General features: G+C 37.6%; 1 pseudogene; it reads right to left on the reverse strand.

Moving 5' to 3' along the window:
* Positions 1-498: 498 nt before the first annotated feature.
* Positions 499-22,121, reverse strand: part of LOC142433548 (serine/threonine-protein phosphatase 4 regulatory subunit 2 pseudogene) — a 93,198-nt pseudogene continuing 71,575 nt past the window's right edge.

A 22,121-nucleotide genomic window follows, 5' to 3' on the forward strand; every position in this document is an offset into this window, starting at 1 on the left:
TCAGAAAGAGACAAGACAAAATAATTTCTTGCTTATGTATAAACTAAATGTGATCATCTCTGAATAGTTTTCAAAATGATAATTACTACCTTTCAGTTTAAAAAGTTTAATTCTAATTAAAATTTTTTTCTATACACAAACAACTGATTTGACCAGACCATCCTACTCTGCCATATATATATATATATATATATATATATATATATATATATATATATATATATATATATATATATATATATATATATATATCAGCCCAGAGAGGCTGATATTCACAGTGCTCATATGTACAATTCTTTCAGAGTTTATTCTATAAAGTACTTAATTTTGCAACCTGCTTCTCTCAAAAACCTAAATATCTACTTTAGTACATAAAAGTTTTATACAGTGTAAAATAGAACTACATGTAACATACTGCATCTAAATATTTTTAAATAGGAAGTCTTGTTCCATAGGTTCCTCTGTGGCTTCATTGTTGACTCAGAGAGATGCTCAAGTTTAAGTGGAATTTATTTCCACTAATTAGTCTGATTCAATGCAGTCAGAACCACTACTTAAAAGGCCTGTGTATTCACGACCTTCACAATGTAAATATTTCTCAAATTAGAAATAATATGACAAATTCGTTTCTCCATTATATTATTTTCTTCAAAAGTCTCTTCCTTCACAGTTAAAGCATCATTTGCTTCTTTTTCTTGATTTTTTTCTTCCTGTGACCATTTCTCTTGATGTCATAAGACTTCATTGTTGCCTTCATCCTCTTCTGTACAGTGATGTCTGGTACAACTACCTTCCTTATCTTTATCCCAAGAGGAGATGATACTTCTATTTCTTCTACCATAGCTGGAGAAGCCTCACTGGAAGTAGTCTGGCTGGTTGACTCCCTTACTTCACCTTCATTGTCAAAACTGATGTTCCTCAGCTTCAGCAGCATCTTCATCTGGGTGTTTATTTTTCATAGGGCTCACAGAACCACCTTCTGATTCATATTTAGGAGTTTCACTATATTTTTTACCTCCTTTTGCTATAAGTTTGCCTCTTTGCTATCTATGTTCTCTAGCAAACCATTTGTTGTTATGGAGGTTGACAAAGAAACCTTTGGTCAATTAAGTGACCTGGGCATTCAAGGACCACTTATATTAGACTTTTCAGTATAACTTGGTGAGTTTCCAGGAAACCTTACTGCATTGATTCAAATTAAAATATTAGAACACTGTTTCTCCAAAGAAGGATGAACACAGCTAACAACCTTCACAATCTTTCTTACTCTGAGAAATTTGTCTGTTCCTGTATAGTTTCTCCTTGGCTCTGTTAGCAATTCACATATGTGGTAGTTACATAATCTGGTGTCAATTTGGGACTTGAGAGGATTAAGAGTGAAGGGGTGGAGTCTACTCTGTCAATCAGGTCATAGACAATGAGGACTCTGTGTGGACATGGCCTTCTCCTGAGAATTCTGGGAACTCCTACTTTTCTTCCTTGGAGCAGAGGACTTCTTTCTCTCGGCTCTGAAACCAACTACTGACAAGGCTGTTTTCCCTGGGAGACATCCCAGAGAAGTCACGTGGACCCTAGGTGTTGGAGAAGCCACGTGGAGACCCCTGCCAGCGCTGAGATTCTTAGAACTCCACTGGATCCAAAGACTTTCTACCCATTGACCTCTGATCATCCTGCATTCAGCATCATTGCATGTGTTTCGTGAGTTTGACGAGGACTTTACAGATAGGTATCGGACTTATGGGCTAATGGCAAACATATAGGCTTGGACTGGACTGGGTTGGGATGCTTTATTAATGTAAAATTTTCTTTTATATAAAACTCTGCCTTATACACATTGAGTGTCTGTGGATTTGTTTCTCTAATCTACCCAGACTAACTCAACATAATTGCTGAATAGCAGTAGTTAGATTCAGTGCAAATTTTCAGTGTTTTCTCCTTCATTTCTTCAAAGGTAATATATTCCACATTAAGGTTAGGAAGACCTCTTGGTTCCAGAGATGAAGTTCTTAAATTACCCATCCCATTATCCAGTTTGAAAATAAAATAGCCTTTAAATTAGGACTATTTTTTCTCCAGTATTGGTTACACGACAAAAACTCATCCAGGACAGGACCAACTTCCATTTCTCCCTCTTTTCACAGTCTCTGCCTCCCACCATGGGTCTCCCTGGGACAAGACCACCTGCTCTCAGGCCCGCCACTGCACTCTCTTCCTCCCAACACGATGGGGGTGGAGAGCATGGACAAGAACTGGGAGTAGGCCTCCAACATGGAGCCTTTTAATGTTATTTCCATTGCTTTCTTATAATAAGCTCTTTACATTCATTGAAATTACCTGAACATCATTCTTCTAAACTGTTTGTTCTAGTATACTAGAGCCTTGCCTCTTCAGAAAGTTAATTTGAACTTTTTTGATTTTAAACATGTTAGTCCCGCCTTTTCTTCTTCTTATTTTTTTTATGTGTTCTGAGATTTCCTCTTTTCAGTAGAGTAATGTGCTGCAGCTACTTGTTTGGGAAAGCACGCTGGGTCTTGTGGGATAGTTTCCTCTGTCCACTGGTGCCACAAAGGAAAAATAGAGACCACAACACTGAAGTAATAAGGAGGAATGAAAAGGAAAGAGAAACAAAAAGAGAGAAGACTTGCAAGAGGGAGACACTTTTTATCAGAAACTATGAAAGAGAATTCAGTTTGAGTGGGGTGGGGGGAATGAAGAAGAAAGGGGAATGTTGTTTAGGAAAAATATGAAACAATAATGAAAGAAAAAGAGAGTGAGAGTTTAGGGGGCTTCTCCCCTCTGTGTGGATCCTGATTTGTGTTCCAATCTGTGCCAAGACTGACTGTGACTCTGAGCTGCTTGAGTTCTGGGTCAGGCACTCAGTTACAGCAAGCCTTCCTGAGGAGCCAAATTATGGGACCCAGGAGTAGGCACAGAACTGAGTTTGGATTATGGGCTGCTGAGCACTGAGCCCAGGTGGGACTGGCAGGAGTGCCAAGTTGCATGAGAAATGGGTTGGTCACCTATCTTTGTGAAGCACAGCTGTGCCTAATAAGTTTTTTCATGTTTGTTTTTGTAGGGAAACCACATGGGTAGTTTTGTGAAATCCAAAGAATGAAAGATTATCAACAAAATGTAAATGGTTGATTCTGTTGAATTAAATTTCAAAAATTTAAATGTATGCCCTGTTATCTCAAGTGGACCTTAATGGTAAATCAGCATTCATACTACTTTGGTTTATATTCTCTCTACTGTTTTGGATAATCAATTCCCTTTTCTCAACTATCATGCTGTATATTTCAATGAGTAAATAAGAAAAACTTGAATAGAATTTCTTAAGCTCATAATACTAACACTAATATTCAAATACCTGTGCCCATAACCATAAAATGGTCACCTCTCCCCCTTCTGGTTAGCATTGATGGACTGTTCAAATGGATTAAAGTTATCAGTCAATAGATGAGAGTAGCAGAATGAGTAAGAAAACAAGATCCATTCATATACTGTCTACAAGAAATACATCTTACACACAAAAACAAAAACAGACTAAAAACCAAAGGGTATAAAAACATACCAAAGAAATGGAAATCATAGCAAACCTATCCATAACAGAATAAAAGACTGACTGGTCCTGTGTCATTCTCACATTGGTTCCTATGTGTGAGCTCATTATTGCAGTCACTGTGTTGATCCATCTTGTTGAGGATCTTTCTCTTTTTTGCTGTCCCTCTACTTTAGTAAGCATGATGTCATTCTCCAGGGATGGGTCTCCCTGACAACAGGCAGTCCATGATACTTTTAATATTGTTCTATAGCACCACCACTAAAGTACCTCAATTCTACTTTAGTCTTCCTTAGTCAATGTCCAGTTTTCACATGAATATGAGACAACAGAAAATACCATGACTGTTTTTGGTTTTGTTGTTGCTGTCTTTGTTTGTTTTTCTTGTTTTGCTTTGTCTTGTTTTTGTGCTTATTATCGTTTCTGCAAGTCTATCTAGATAAGATAGGCAGAAGAAACAACCTGGAAGGGAAAACAATTGGATTGACTGTTCTGGGAACACAGGAGAGGGAGAAGCAAGGGAAAGGAAAGGGGGTGCCAAAAACCCAGGAACAAGGGAACAAGTGATCTAAAAATGATGGCGAAGATGATGTAGGACGTCTGGTGGGGTTGAATTAAGGGCAATGTAGCCAAGAGGAATTACTGAAACACAAGTGAAGGCCTAACAATCTAGTGGGACAAGAGGAGAGCAACAGGAAATAGAAGAAAGAACTAGGAGACAAAGGACATTTATAGAGGTATAAATACAGACATGTACATATGTAAATATATTTATATATAATGATAGGGACCTATATCTATGTTACATACATCATATGTTAAGTACTAAGGCAGTAGATGGGTATTGGGCCTCTACTCAAGTACTTCCTCAATGCAAGAACACTTGTTCTAATAACCTGACATTCTGTGATGCTCACCTTCCCTCCATACACGATTGCTGAAGACAAAATGAATGCATAAGCAAATGTGGTGAAGAAAGCTGATGGTGCCTGGCTACAAAAGATATAGTGGCTGGGGTCTTAAAAGCTTGAAGATAAACAAGTGACCATTTAGCTGAGGAGCAACATAGCCCACATGGACAAAACACACCAGCCAGTGTGATCATTCAGTGTCGATGGGATCAGGTGTCAGGCATCAAAGACCCAGAACAAAAAATCATATCTATGTGAATGAGAGGGAGGGCAGAGTGGAGACCCAAAGCCCATCTGTAGACAATTGGACATCCCCTCACAGAAGGGTCACAAGGAAGGAATGAGTCAGTCAGGGTGCGCTATAGCATCAATGAAACACACACATTTCTCTAGTTCTTTAATGCTTCCCCCAACCACATCTATCATGACCCTAGTTCTACTTACAAATCTGGTTGGACCGAAACATGTACACTTGTACAGATAAGAGATCTTGACTCATGGAATCCGGGACAGTAAACCAGAGAAACTCCTCAGAAACAATAATGGCAGTAATGATACCATGAGGGTGACGGAGGTGGAGGGTGAAGGGGGAGAAAGGGGAAACCAATCACAACCACCCTCCAAGATGAAGAAGAACAGAAATGTGGGTGAAGGGAGACAGTGAGCAGTGTAGATATGAAAATAATCATTTATAATTTATCAAGGGATCATGAGAGTATGAGTGTGATAGGAGTTAGTGGGGGGAGGAAAAATAGAACTGATGACAAGGGCTCCAGTGGAAAGAATATGTCTTGAAAATGATGGCGACATATCGACAAATGTGCTTGATACAACTGATGCATGGATTATTATAAGAGTTGTAAGAGCTCCAATAAAATGATTTATATGTATACTAAAAAAAGCCAATCCAGCCTTGGAGAACCACTCCTTTATGCTGTATTCCCTTGGTGCCTGTGGCAATATTTGATGTTTATCACACACCTTAATCTTGATAAACACACATGCATATACCATACACACTCACACACAATGATCTTTCTGCTATTGTCTGTTTTGAGCCAAGGTGTACATGGCATAATCGAGAAAATGCTTCGTTCCATGTCCTCTTCTGAATCTAGCCTGAACTCCTGGCAGTTCTCTGCCAATGTACTGAGGCAACCATTGTTGGATGATCTTCAGGAAAATGTCAATTACATGTGGTATTAATTATATTTTACTATAATTCGATCATTCTGTTGAGTCACCATTCTTTGGAATGAGCACAAATATGGATCTTTTCCAGTCAGTTGGCCAAGTAGCTATCTTCCAAATTATCTATAGTAGAAGAGAAAGTGCTTCTAGTGCTTCATCACCTTGTTGAAACATTTCAGTTGGCATTCCATCAACCCTAGAGCCTTTCTTTTGGTTAATGCTTTCAGTGCAGCTTGAACTTCTTCCCTCCGTACCATTGGTTCTTGCCTATATTGTACCTCTTGAAATGGCAGAATATTGAGTACTTCCTTTTGGTATAATGACTCTGTGTAGTCTTTCCATCTTTTTTAATGATTCTGACATTATTCAACACTTTCCCATTGTTGTTGTTAGGTGTCATCCAGTGGGTTCTGGCAAATAATGACCGTGTGCACAACAGAAATACTGTCTTTCCTGCAACATCTCGACAATTGTTCCTATGCTTGAGCCCATTGCTGCAGCCACTGTGTTAATACATCCCATTGAATGTCTTCCATGTTTCACTGCCCCTCTAGTTTACCAAAAATGATGTCCTTCTCCCAGAACTGGTCTGTGCTCACAACATGCCCAACGTATGTAATGTGAAATCTCTCCTTCCTTGCCTCTAAGGAGCACTCTGGCTGCACTTCCTCTAAGACAGAACAGTTTGTCGTTTTGGCAGTTCATGGCACTTTCAAAATTCTTCTCCTGTACCACAATTCAAGTGCCTCAGTTCTTCTCCAATCTTCTTTATTCAGTAACTGACTTTCACATGCAAGTGGGGGAATTGACTATACCTTTGCTCATGTCACTTGCACCTTAGTTCTCAAAGCAACATTCTAAAGAGGTCTTGACCAGCAGATGTACTTAATACAACGCGTGTTTTTGATCTCCCGACTATTGCTTCCTTGAGCCTTGATTTTGGATATAAGCAAGATGAAGTCATTGACAACTTCACTCTGTACTCCATTTTTTATGCTATGTTACCTATTGGTCTGGTTGTAAGGATTTTGGCCTTCTTTGCACTGAGTTGTAATCCATACTGAAGGCTGCAAATGCTGATTTTCACAAGCAAGCAATTCTGCCCAGAGAATCTTTCAGTATTGCGACTTGAGGCTTCCATTTTTGTCTTGTGTTCTTTCCATTTAAGATATGTACAGTGTGTGCATTCTTTGGGGTTTTCTGACTCTAGGTCTTTGCACATTTCATTATACTATTTTTCTTTGCCTTCTTGATCTGCTCTGTTCAGGTTATTGACTTGATTTTTCTTCCATGGGCCTTAGCTATTTTATGGTTAAGAGTATGTTTTGTTATGACATCCACACTGATCTTTTTGTTTTCCTATGTTTTGATGACCTTTTGCTTTCTTAATGTATGATTTTCTTGATTTCTTCCCACAACTCATCAAGTCTTCTAAAATTAGTGTTCAATATATTAAATCTGATCTTCAGGTGTTCTGGAATTATACATGGTATAAGCTTAATCTTATATCTTTTGGATTTGTTTAAATGATCTTCAGTTTCAATCTGACCTTGCATATGAACCATTTGCAATCTGTTCCATTCTTAGCCCCACACCTTGTTTTAGCTGCTGATGTTGAGCTTCTCCATTATGTCTTCCCACAGATGTAGTCAATTTGATTTCTGTATATTGCATCTGGAGAAGTCAATGTGTATAATCTCCGTTTGTCTTCTTAACAAATGATATTAACTGTGTACAAGTTGATGGTCTTGCAAAAATATATCATTCTCTCTCTATCTTGTTTTTTATTCACCCAGATCATATTTTCCAACTACTGTTCTTTCCTCTTTGTTCCCAACTATGCACTTCAATCACTAATAGTTACCAGTATATCTGAATTATGTTTTATCAATATCAACAATATGAGTTGATACATTGATAATCATGGAAACTGAATAAGCATAAATGAGACAAGACACAGAAATATATATAGGTCTGAAAGAATATTTTACATATCTATTTATTTGTGCTGCAAATATACCTATGAATGTGTTAATGCATACAGGGAGCAAATTTTTGACATTTTTTAGCCATGAACAAACACCTTGGTATAAAGGAACACTGGGCTTAGAGGCTCAGAACCATCATCTTGTGTTATACAAAGGTTATTTCATATTAACTAGTCTGCAAAGATAATATTCTTCATCCAACTTCAATGAGTACTGACTGGAGTCTTAAAAGCTGAGAGCACTCATGCAAGGTGCAACTATTGGTTTCTCTCCATCAAGAGCATAGAAGAGAAGAGAAACTCAAAGACTCCATGAAACAATTAGTCCAAAGGATAATTAGGTCACTAGACCACAAGAAATTATCAATATAAATTGTTCAAGTATATCTCTGTGATAAATGAATGACTGTAGACATATTTTCTCAGTAATGCACATATCTTAGTCTCATCCTTCCCAAATTAAATAAATAAACAAATAAATAAGTAAATAAAATTCATTGCTATCAAGTCTATTATGATACATAGTGATCCTATAGGGCAGAATAGCTCCTCTGAGTTTTGGAGACTTTAAATCTTTGGAAGACCAAACAGCCAAATAATTCTCCTTCAGAACAGCTTGTGGAATTGAACCACTGACCTTAGTAGCTCAGTATGTAGTCCATATTACAACAGGGATCCTTAACCTCCTTAAGATGTCTTAAAAAACAACAAAAACAAGTTCAATCTAAGCTGTGGCTTCCAAGGGACTATGCTGTACAATTTAAATTCAAGTTAGAGGAGACAGCTCAGAAGGTTATGGTGACTGCTCTCTAAGATTCCAAAGAGAAGAGAGAGAGAGAGAGAGAGAGAGAGAGAGAGAGAGAGAGAGAGAGAGAGAAACAGCATCCTGGAGCACCAAGCTTTAAGGATGATGTTCCAGCTCAAGTAGAGGATTGTAGGGTCATCCTAACCTGAAGACACGATGCTCCCCTTACTGACCCACAGTGCTATGGGGGACAGTACAGTATGGGAATTATGCACATTCTGACCCAAACACACCAGGGTCTAACACAAAAGGAGTACAACCAAGCAGCAAAAGAAGCAAAGCAACTAAGTCCCTGAAGAATTCTAAAAATAGACTGTGGACACAGGGTGCAGAGCTTGGCACTGCATCAGACCCAATTGTTCTTTCTTTCTTCCTTTCTTCCTTTCTTTTCTCATGTCTATCTGTATAAGATATGCAGGACAAACAATTCCAGGGAGAAAATAATGGGATCGGCTCCTGGGGGAAAAGGGGGAGGAGGAGGTGGGGGAAAGGGGCAGGGAAGCCAACAAACTTAGGGACAAGGGAGCAACAAGAGATCTAAAACTGATGGCGAGGAGGGCATAGAATGCCTGAGGGGTGGGGTTGGGGGTTCTATCAAGTGCAATGTAGCCAAGAAGAATTACTGAGAGCCAAATGAATGTTGAGCATGACACTGGGACAGGAGGAAAGGAAAAAGAAATACACGAAAGAACAATGATGCAAAAGACACTCATTGAGATCTAGATATAGACACGTGCATTTACAAATATATATAAAATGATAGGGAAATATGTCTATGTACATATATTTATGGGTTAAGTATTCAGGTAGCATAAAGACATTGGACCTCTACTCAAGTACTCCCTCAACACAAAAATGTTTTGTTCTAATAACCTGGCATTTTGTGATGCTCACTTCCTGACACAATTGTTGAAGTCAAAATGGGTGCATAAGCTAATGTGGTGAAGAAAGCTGATGGTGCCCAGCTATCAAAAGATGTAGCATCTGGAGTTTTAAAAGCTTAGAGTAAAACCAGCAGCTATCTAGCAACAAAGCCTACATGGAAGAGGCACACTAACCCATGTGAACAAAAGGCGTCCATGGGATCAGAATACCCAAAATAAACAGCCATTTTGATGCAAACGAGGGGAGTTAGAATGGAGACCCAAAGCCCATCTCTAGACAATTGGACATCCCCTCACAGAAGGGTCACAAGGAAGGAACGAGGCAGCCAAGGTGCAGTACAGCACAACATTCCTATACTTCTTTAATGATTTCCCCTCACCCACCCACTATTATGAGTCCTAACAAATCCTGCGAGACCTGAGCATGTACACTGCTATAGATAAGAGCTCTTCACACACAGACTCCAGCACACATAAACCCCTCAAGACCAATATTGAGAGTAGCAATACCATGGTGGTAGGAGGAATGGGGGCGGGGGGGGAACTGATTGCAATGGTAGAAATACCACCCCCACTCCCCAGGGACACAAACAACAGAAATGTAGGTGAAGGGAGTAAAAGAATAAAATAAAAATAATTGATAAATTATCAAGCGTTGATGATGTATGAGGGTGGGGAAGGGAGCTCGAGTAGAAAGAAAATGTTTTGGAAATGATGATGGCAACATAGGTACAAATGTGCTTGATACAATTGATGTATGGATTGTTAGAAAAGCTGTAATAGCCTCCAATAATATGATTTTTTAATGAAAAAGAAAAATAACCCGAACAAAAAAATTTAAAGGACATTTTGATAAATTCACTCAAAGGACACTGAATTGTCATGGAGGCTTATTAGGAAGAATATTTAAGAAAATTGAAAATTACGTTGTTGAAATAAAAGCCAGGAAAATTGTACTAATGATGATTATGTTTTCCAATCAGGACTGTGTTTAGTCATTCTTTGAGGGTAACCATGGCAAACTTAGTATAATTTCATTGTGAAACTATACCCCATCCATCCTGTAGTGCTGATCTTTCCCCTTCAGACATTTTTTGTTTGTTCCCCAAATGCAAAGAATGTTGAAAAGAAACACAATTTGTGTCTCTTAAGGATGCTAAATCTATCATTTAACAAGCTTTAAATGGAAGAGTACAGAATTTTTCAGGGAAAGGTTAAAGAGATGGAAAATATCCTTCAGAAGTTTACAGACTACATTAAAGATATTTCCAGAAATAACCATTTCATGTGTTGTTCTTTTTGTTTAATAGCATTTTCTGTAATTTTGTGGCTATCTGTTCCATAAAGATCTACAGTCTCAAAACTCAAATGTGCATTTATACTCTGTCTTATAGGGTTGTTAAGTGTTGAAATGGTTCTATTGCAGTGGGTGGATTATAATTTTGTAGCAATAGTTTTTTTTTCCTGAACCACATATTTTTTGACAACCTTTCCTTTCACACTGAGTCTTATTTACAATTTCTGGTTCTATTTGTTTCTGTGGTTTTGAGTTATTGTGAGGTAAAATTTCCTTACCTGAGTTAGTTTCCTAATGCTGTTTGAACAAAAATACCATAAGTGGATGAATTCAAAGATTAGAAATATATTCTCTCACAGTGTAAGAGTCTAAAAGCAAAAATACGAAACCAAAAACAAATTCACAGTCATTGAGTGAATTCTGACTCAGTGACTCTATACTAAATTAAGCACACTGACTCCAGGGAAAGGGTCACTTCCCGTTGCCTCAGGGAAAAACTCTGTCCTTGGAGTTCCAGGTCTCATAGAATAGTTTACCTTGTTTGACTGCTGATCATTTAGATATCCAGTGCCAAAGTATGCCCTTTTATATCTCAAACGGGTCTGACTTAAGACACACCCTCGACTAATATTATCTTACTAACAGAACAAAAATCATATTTCTAGTGAAATGATGGGGAAAGGTCACTTTTAGGATTTACAACACATAATTTGATGGAACACAATTTAATAAATAATATTACTTTTATACAGATTTGCTCCCCCTCATCTGCTTAATGCTGTTATTTTAAAATATATAACATTTCTATATGTTATAACTTTAAAATGCAAAAATACATAGTATTAACACAAATTATTTTTCAAATACATTACGACAAGAAATATGCAATCAAACTATCTTTTTAAGCTACCTGCCTAATTATGTTTACTAAGGCTCTGTATTTTCATGTAGATCTAAATTACTATTTCAGATCAATTGCTTTCAGACTGAAGACATCTTTTAGTATTTAATGGAAGATAAATCTTCCAGTGACAAAATGTTTTGTTTTTGTTTATATGAAAAAGGTCTCTATTTTGCCTCCATTATTCTAAAGTAACTTTGATAAAGGTAATTAAATGGTTGCAGCAGTACATCAACAGGGAATTGCCAGACAATCAACCTGGATTTAAAAAAGGACATAGATCAAAGGCTATCATTCTTGATGTCAGATAGATCTTGGCTGAAAATAGCAGGAAAATATTTACTTGTATTTCATTGACTGTACAAAGGCATTCAACAAAGAATGAGAATTCCAGAACAATTGATTGTGCTTATGCTGGAGCTGTACATATTTATTTGAACAGAAGAAAGTGATACTGCACTTGGTAAAGATGTGTGTACCAGGTTTATCCTTCATGGCACTTATTCAGCTTTTATTCTGAATTAAAAATGAAGCAGTAACTTGGCTATATGAAATATATATATAACGTGATACCAGTATTGGAGAAATCTACATTAACAACCTGTGGTATGCGGATAACACACTCTTGATGGCTGAAAGGAAAATTTACTTAACTCAAAGGTGAAGATCAAAGACTCCAACTCTCAATGTGAATTATACCTCACTAGAGAAAGAACAAAATTTCTTACAACTGGACTGATAAGCAGCATTATGAAGATATTGAATTTGTTAAGGATTTTATCTTTTGATTGGGTATACATTTAACATCCATGGAAGAAGCAGGAAAACGTAATTTGCTGGGGGAAAAAAGGATATCTTTAAAATGTTCAGAAAGCAAAGATGTCATTTAGAAGATTAAGGTTCTTCTGACGTAAGTCATTGCCTCTTATGCATGTGAAAGCTGGACAATAAATAAGCAAGACTGTAGAATAATTGATGCCTTTGAATTATATGCTTGGAAGAGTATTGATTGTACCATGGGCTACCATAAAAACAAAAAATTCTGGCTTTAAAGAAGTACAGCCAGAATGCTTCTTAAACGCAAAGATGGGGAGACTTTCTCTAATGGGCATATTTCCAAAAGTGACTATTCCATGGGGAACGATATCATGCTTGGTAAAAGAGAAGATGAGCAGAAGAAACAAAGTTCCCCAATAAGATGGATTGACACAGTGGTTACAACAATGTCAACAATTTTGAGGATGGCACAGGACTGAAAATGTTTGTTTCCTTAAGATGTATATAACATAGTTATGAGTCATAATTGACGCAATACATAACAACAAAGTCAATAGTTTTGGTGGATTCATCAAGTAAGTCTGATATCTATAAATTGATATTATATTTAGTACAGTCTATAAAAGAAGGACTTCCCTTTATGAGATGTGTTGACACAATAGCCACAATGAATTCAAAGGACTCAAAAAATATAAAATATAAATGATAAAAACAATGTGTGCATAAAGTTTTTATGAGTAGAGCTGGCTCAATAGCAACTAACAACAACCAAATATGATTAAAATATTTTGAAGAAAAGCCAGCAATGAAAACCAAAACCAAAGTATATTTAATATTGAAATCAAGACTTCTGAATGCTATTAGAATTGATAGGAAAATGTCATGTTTGAAATTGAAAAAGTCTACAGTTTTTATAAATACTACTCAATTAAAAATGGAAAAGTAAAAATATATTATTCATACTAATGATCATGTAATAAAATGTTTTGCATCAAAGCTAATATAAATAGTTTAAGATTTATGTAACTAAAACTATAAATTTCAAAGAATATAAAACCAAATACCAAATCTAAGTAGAGACACATGTCATGTACCTAGATGAGAAAGCATAATACCATCAAAATGTCAATACTTCATGAATTAATTCATTTATTTGATGTATGAAGTCTAAACCCCAATGGATTATTAATTTGAGATTCTGCATAAAATTATTTTAAAGTTCAACTAAGTAATTTTGTAAAAGAATAGTAAAAGGATATTTATATCACCAGATGCTAAAGCTCATGATATATTATATTCAAAATGGCATGCTTTTTGGCATAAATAGAAAACTACATCACTGAAAGGAAAATATTAGAGTATCTATATTTGGAGACAAATACACACATGATTTTGATTTAAACTAAATTTAGATGCAGGAGACTCAAAATAACAGTAACTTATAGTGGAGACAATTTTATTACTCTCATTAATCTAGAGGTAATCATTTGTGGCTTGTATGACAATCCACTGTGTGAGGGATAAAGATTCACTTCATTTTGTGCTTTTACCGTGATTATTTTTATTTTTTGCATAACTGAAGGTTAGTTTCTACTAAGTTACATATACTACTTCCATTATTTCAAATTTTACTCACTAACTAACACCTAGTGCAAGATAAACCCCTCCAAATGGCAATCCTGTCACCAAAGACAAAGTGAGTGCATAAGCAAATGTGGTGAAGTAAGCGGATGGTGTCCACCTATCAAAACATATAGTGTCTAGGGTCTTAAAGGCTATAAGATAAACAGGGGTCCATCTAGCTGAGAAGTAACAAAGCCCACTTGGAAGAAGCACACCAGCCTATGTGATGACGAGATGTCAATAGGTTCATGTATCAGGCATCAAAGAACAAAAATTCTTAGCATTATGATTAAGGGTTAGTGTGGAGTGGAGACCCAAAGCCCATCTGTAGACAACTGAACATCCCCTTACAGAAGAGCTGCAGGGAGCAGATGAGCCAGTCAGGGTGCAGTATAGCACCGATTAAACATACAGCTTTCCTCTGGTTCTAAAATGCTTCCTCCCCTGACCCACTATCATGACCCTTATTTTACCTTAGAAATCCTGTTAGACCAGAGGATGTACACTGGTATAGATAATAGCTGGAAACACAGGGACTCCAGGACAGATTAACTCCTCAGGACCAATAATGAGAGTAGCAATACCAGGAGGATAAGGGTAAGGTGCAGGAGAAAGCAGGAACTGATCATAATGATCTATACATAACCCCCTCCCTGGGGGACAGACAACAGAAAAGTGGGTAAAGTGACACATTGGACAGTGTAAGACATGAAAAAGTAATAATAATTTATAAATTATCAAAGGTTCGTGAGAGAGGGAGGGAAGGGGAAATGAGGAGCTGATAACAAGGGCTCAAGTAGAAAGAAAAAGTTTTGAGAATGATGATGGCAACAAATGTACAAATCTGCTTGACATAGTGAATGTATGTATGGATTGTGATGAGTTGTATGAGCCCCCAATAAAATGATTTAAAAAAATATCCAAATGGAAGTTTTCTAAAGGCAATATATACTCAATTGAAAGTTGAAAAGGAATTATACAATTATAAAAGAAGGGAACAGATATTGATAGACAGCTAGCAATTACATGTCACATATGTGATGAGGTTAAAATTTCAATTCAGTAGAAAGGATGGATTATTTCAGTGGTTCCTAAACACTAGATTGCATTCTAATTGCTTGATGAGTGTGTTAAAACACAAATAGGTGCAACTTAAACCTGGAATTTTTTACTCAGAAAGCTAATGCTAAGGACCCGAAATTTATTTTTTGAGCAAGTTCCCAGATATGGCAGACAGATTTTGATGTGGAACCCATCTACCATATTATTTTCCGTAATTCTTTTTTCTTGAGTGTTGGCAGTAAATGTGGCTTGTTTTTAACCAATAGCATGTGGTATGTGATTATGCTACCTGCACTTACAACTTCAATTTTTACGAGGAAACTCTCACTTGCCGGATATGAAAAAACAAGTTGTCATGTTATGAGATTCACAATTGAGAAGTATACATTGTAAGGAAGTAAGGACATTTACTTGTTATGTTGTCAATCATGATATATCCTAGAATTATATTATTACTCAATTGAACCTTTGGATGAGAACATGGTCTGGGTCAACACCTTGATTGCAATATATATATATATATATATATATATATATATATATACACAATATATACACACATATACATACATATATATATAATCATTTTATTGGGGGCTCGTGCAGCTCTTAACACAATCCATACATTCATCAATTGTGTCAAGCACATTTGTACATATGTGGCAATTATCATTTTCAAACCATTTTCTTTCTACTTGAGCCCTTGGTCTGAGAACCTCATTTTTCCCCTCCCTCCCTCATGAGCCCTTGATAATTTATAAATTATTATTATTATTTCATGTCTTCCACTCACCGTTGTCTCCCTTCACCCACTGCTCTCTTATCCATGCCCCTGGGATGGGGCTATATGTAGATCATTCCTGTTCCCTGTTCCCTTCTTCTCCCCAACCTGCCCCTTACCCTCCTGGTATTGCTACTCTCATTATTGGTCCTAAGGGGTTTATCTGTCCTAGATTCCCTCTGTTTCCAGCTATTTTCTGTACCCGTGTACAAGTTCTCATCTACCCGGGTTTGTAAAGTAGAATTGTGGACATGATAGTGGGGCGGGGGAGGAAGCATTATAGAACTTGAAAACAGCTGTATGTTTCACTGGTGCTATACTGCATCTTGACTGGCTCGTCTCCTCCCCACAGCCCTTCAGTAAGGTGATGTCCATTTGCCTACAGATTGGCTTTGAGTCTCCACTCCATACTTTCCCTCACTCATATTGATAAGATTTTTTGTTCTCCGTCTTGATTCCTGAGACCTGATTCCTTCGACACCTCATAATCACAAAGGCTGCTGTGTTTCTTCCATGAGGACTTTGTTGCTTCTCAGATAGCTGGCCACTTATTTAGCTTCAATCCTTTGAGACCCCAGACATTATATTTTTGATAGCTGGGCACCAACAGCTTTGTTCACCACATTAGCTTATGCACCCATTTTGTTTTCAGTGATCATTTTGGGAAGGTGAGTATCACGGTATGCCAGGTCATTAGAACAAAGTGTTCCTGTGTTGAGGGTGTACTTGAGTAGAGGTCCAATGTCTGTCTGCTACCTTAATATTTAATATATAAATATATGTACATAGATCTATTTCCCTATCATTATATATAAGTATATTTACATATTTACATACCTGCACTTCAACCTTTATAAATGTCCTTTGCTTCCTAGTTCTTCCTCTATTTCCTTTTACTTTCCTCTTGTCTCACTATCATGTTTGGCCTTCATTTGGGTTTCAGTAATTTCTCTAGGCTACATTGCCCTTGATCATGCCCCACCAGGCATCCTATACCCTCCTCGCCATCAATTTTAGATCACTTGCTGTTCCCTTGCCCCTGGGTTGGCTGACACCGCCTTCTTTCCCCCTGCCTCCCCACCTCCCGTGGCCCCCAGGAACTGTGAGTCCTGTTGTTTTCTTCTCTGGATTTTTTATCCCACCTATCTTATATAGACTTGCAGAGACAATAATAAGCATAAACACAAGACAGAGCAAAACAAAGCACCAAAAGAAAAATAACAACACAACAAGAAAAAAATGACAAAAAAGAAAAGCATATAAATAGTTTCAGGTCTGTATATTGACTGTAGGAATGTTTTCCAGTACAGTCTGATGAAGTGCCACACCCTGGCCCCAAAGTCTGTTTTGGATATTCCCCAAATACTTCATTGCTTTGCTCCCCTCTTGTTCTGTTACCCGCCCTTATAGACTCACCCCAGTGTGGTGGGGTCAGATCGGGCACAATTCCTGCACTGTGCTTCCAGTGTTGTCCCCCATAGTGCTATGGGTCAGGGAAGGACTTCGTGTTCCATAGTGTGGCCGGCCCTATGGTCCGCTCTGCGCATTGGCTGCTCTGATCAGGAGTATTATCCTCGGGCTTGGTGGACCAAGATGTGTTCCACTCTCTCTTCTTCCCTCTTAGTTTCCTCCTACGTATGTGCTCTGATCAGACAGGTCCCGCTACCTGAGCTTTAGCTTCAACACTGTCCTCTGAAGTGAATTTTTCTGGGTGGAGGGTGTCCGTGCATGTAGTTGGGATTGGGGCCTGCCCTGCAGACCTTTCTATTGGGTCCCTACTTCATGACGGTATGTCGTATTCATGTCTTGGAGCATCCAGTTGAAGTCTGGTCCCTCTCACCCTGTCCTGTGGAAACATAAACAATACCCTCCCCATGGATGGGTGAGTGCCATGTTCCCCTGCTATCCATGTCTTTTTCTGTTTTTCCTTCTTTCCACCTCCTTTTCAGTTGGCTGCCATGTGTATCCCAGGATTGGTTCAGACCTTTGCCATAGTACCTGGACCTCAAACCAGGAATGTATGTATAGAGTAGCTTTTCCCCAATGACCCTTTTGCATTTTTAAGCTTACCTCAGTGGACTCATGTTCTTGTCCATTTGTGCTTGGCTTATTTCACTTAGCATAATTTCCTCCAGTTCCTCCCATGAGGCGATATGCTTCATGTATCCATCACTTTTTTTGAGAGATGCATAGTACTCCATTGTGTCTATGTCTCACAGTTTTTTAATCCATTTGTCTACTGATGAAAATGTGGGGTATTTCCAACTCCTTGCAACTGTGAACTGTGAAGCGATGAACATTGTAGCACATATATCTGGCCGTGGTTTGTTTCTTGCCTCTTCTAGGTATTTTCCCAGTAGGGGGATTGCGGGGTCATATGGTAGTTCAATTTCCATCCATTTTAGATAGCGCTGAATTGATTTCCATAGTGGTCATACATACCTACAAGTCCACCAGCAGTGGATAAGAGTTCCTATCTCCTTACAAGCCCTCCAAACACTTGTTATTTTCTGATTTTTTTTTATTTGGGCTATGTTTGAGAGTGTTAGGTGGTATCACAGAGTTGTTTAATTTTCATTTCTCTTATGGTTTATAATCAGGAACATTTCCTCGTATGTTTATTGGCCATTTGGATTTCTGACCTTGCAAAACTTCTGTTCAGGTCCTTTGCCCACTGCCTCATTGGGCAATTTTTTTTTTTGAAGCTGGCACGGTACTGTTGATTTTAATAATAAGGCCTTTCTCTCATGTGTCATTGCTAAAGATGTTTTCACAGGTCATGTGCTCTCTTATTACTTCCTTAGTGAATTGGTTCATTGTACACAGGTGCTTTATCTTCAGTATATCCTACTTGTCAATTTGTGCCTCCTTTGTATCTGCGTCCTTCCCTGTGTATTCCCTGAGGCAAAGTTCTCAAGTTTGTTCCAATAACCTCATTGATGGCCTTAATTGTTTGGGGTTTTACCTCAAGGTCTGTGATCCACCTTGAGTTTATTCTTGTGCATGGAGTGAGTTATGGGACTTGCTTCATTTTTCTGCAGGTAGATACTCATTTTTTCTAGCATCACTCCATGAAGAGGGCATCTACTTCCCATTTGATATTTTTGGGGGCCCTTATTACAAATCAGTTGTCTGGTTGCTCATGCTTTTATTTGGGGGTTTTCAGTTCTTTTCCACTGGTCGGAATATCTGTCATTGTACCAATAGCACTCTGTTTTGACCATGGTGGCTATATAATAAGTGCTAAAATCAGGTAAAGCGAGCCTTCCTACTTTTTCCTACTTCTTGAGGAATTCTCTGCTAATTCGTGGCTTCTTTCCTCTCCATATGAAGTTGAGAATTACTTTTTCTAATTTTTTTAAGAAAGATGATGGCATTTGTGTCAATACAGCATTGAACTTATATAGTGACTTGGGCAGAACTGGCATTTTTATTATATTGAGCCTTCTGATCCACAAGCATGGCATATTCTTCCATTTGTTGAGGTCACTCTTAGTTTCTTGTAATAGTGTTCTGTAGTTTTCCTTGTTCTAATCTTTTGGGTTTTTTTTAACTCAGGTATATACCTAGACATTTCAATTTGTGCTTGGCTATTGTGAAGGGTACTAAATTTTTGATCCCCTCTTCAGTGGCCTTGCTCAATGCATATACCAGTAGGATAGACTTCTGTTTATTGATCTTGTATCCTGCCATTCTACAATAGTCTATGATCTCTTTCAACACTCCCCTTGTGGAAATTTTGGGGTTTTCCATATATAAAATTATATCATTTGTGAATAACAATAGCGTCAAATACCATTGATGTTTTTGCCTTAGGTTGTTAGCTAGAACCTCTGGTACAATGCCAAATAAGAGTGGGGACAAGGGGCATTCTTGTCTGGTCCCCTTTTTCAGTGGGATTGTTTATGTCTTTTCCACATTGACTACCACGTTGGCTGTTGGTTTTTCATATATAGCTTGTATCTGATTGAGGAACTTTCCTTCCATTCCTATCTTCTTGGGTTTTTTTTTAACAGGAATGGAGGTTGGATGTGGTTGAATGCTTTGTCCTCATCCATCGATATTGTCATGTGGTTCTTATAATTTTTCATGTCAATATGACGAATAATACTACTGGCCTTTTGGATGTTGAATCATCTCTGCATTCCTGGTGTGAATCCCACTTGGTCAAGGTGAATTATTTGTTTTATATGCTTTTGTATTTTGTTGGCCAGTATTTTGTTAAGGATTTTTGCATCTGCGTTCTTTAGGGATATTGGTCTGTAGTTCTCAATTCTTGTGGGATCCTTACCCACTTTATGTATCAGAGTTATACTAGCTGCATAGAAAGAGTTTGGGATTTTTCCATCTTTTTCTATGTTCTGGAAGAGTTTGTATAGGATTGGTGTCAGTTCTTCCTTGAATGTTTGGTAGAACTATCCCGTGAAGCCATCTGGCTTGGGGAATTTTTTGGTAGTAATCCCTCGATAACCTTGCTTACTTCTTCTCTTGCTATGGGTCTGTCTGTTGAGGTTTTTGATGTTCATCGGGGATAGTCTAGAGAGAGATTGTTTTTCCAAGAATGTGTCCATGTCTTCAAAGTTGTTGAATTTGTTAGATTACAGGCCTTCATAGTATTGTGTAATTATCCTTTTGATTTCACTAGGGTCCTTTGGAATGTCCTCTGTTTCATCTCTCATCCTTGCTATTGAAAGTTGTTCCTTCCTTTCTTTGGTCAGGTTTGCCAGTGGTTTATCAATTCTCTTAATCCTTTCAAAGAACCAACTTTTAGCTGCATTATTTTTTTCCATAGTTTTCTTGTTTTCCTTCTCATGAATCACATCCCTAATTTTTATGATTTCTTTTCTTTCGCTATTAATAGGATTGTCCTGTTGACTCCGCTGCAATTGCTGTAAATTTTGTGTCAGCATATAAACCATAAGTCTATCTTCATTTTTCATGTGTGCATGAATTACTATCAAACTTGCTCTGATAACTACCTTTGCTGTGTCCCAAAAGTTTGAGTATGTCGTATTCTCATTATTGTTGGTTTCTAGAAATTTCCTAATTTCATCTCTGATCTAGGCCAATACCCACTCCCTTTGCAATAGAGAGTTATTCATCTTCCAAATGGTTTGCCCACATTTTCTTAATCGTCTTTTGTTTAATTCCAGCCTGATGGCATATTGGTCAGAGAGAGAAATCTTTATGATCTCTATGTGCTTGAATTTAAAGATTTGGCTTGTGTCCCAGTATGTGGTCTATCTTAGAGCATGTGGCGTGTATGATTGAATATAATGTGAGTGCATTTACATTCGGATGGGAGCTCTGAAAATATCTCAGATCAAGCCATCTAATAATAATGTTTATATCTGTAGCCTCCTTGTTAAGTTTCTATTCCGGTGATCTATCTTTCACAGAGAGTGGTGTATTAAACCCACCTGCTATCATTGTTGAGCCTACAATTTCTTTTTTCATCCTTTGGAGTGTTTGATTGATGAATTCCACAGGTCTTTCATTGGGTGTGTATATATTTATTATGTTCACCGATTCTTGTTGTACTGTTTCCTTGAGCATTATATAGTGAACCCTCCTTATGTATTGTTATGATTTGCACCTTGAGATCAATTTCGTCCGAGATTAGGATTGCAACCCCTGCTTTGTGAATTACCCTTTGCTTGGTATATTTTTATCTACCCTTTGATTCTCAACCCATTTTTGTCTGTAATCTTGAGATGTGTATCCTGTAGACAGAAGATTGCTAAATTGTGTTTTTTAAGGGAACCTGCTTGCTAACCTCTGCCTTTTAATGCCTGAGTTCAGTCCATTGATATTCAGGGTTATTACATCCATCTGTAGATTCTATGATGTTATCTTGGACCTTTTGTGTTGTGTGTTTTCCTACCTCACTTTATTATCAGTGTGTTGCATATTCGTGTGTGTGCGTTTGTTTCACTCTTTCCTTCTGTCCACCCTTGGATCAATCCTTTCTTAGGGGCTGATTTTGTGGGGTTTTCCCCTTCTGGGTGGGGTTGTTCTATGTGGTGGTCTCTTATTTGTTCTTAGTGAGTGCTGTTTTCTGCCAATACTGGGTCAACAAGGATCTTCTTTAGGGGTGGATTTCTTTTAATGCATTTAAAAATTTTTTCTTTGTGTTGGAAACTCACTTCTCCATCTATCTTGATAGATAATTTGTCTGGGTAGAGTATTCTTGGTTTTTTATTATTTTCCATCAATTTTTGGAATATGTTACTCCACTCTGTCCTCTTCATAGTATTCACTGATAGTTCTGAGCATATTCTTATTTGGGTGCATTTATAAGTGACTGCTTCTTTTCCCTTGATACTCTCATGATTTTCTTCCT

Source organism: Tenrec ecaudatus, chromosome X, assembly GCF_050624435.1.
Source record: "Tenrec ecaudatus isolate mTenEca1 chromosome X, mTenEca1.hap1, whole genome shotgun sequence".
Taxonomy (NCBI): domain Eukaryota; kingdom Metazoa; phylum Chordata; class Mammalia; order Afrosoricida; family Tenrecidae; genus Tenrec; species Tenrec ecaudatus.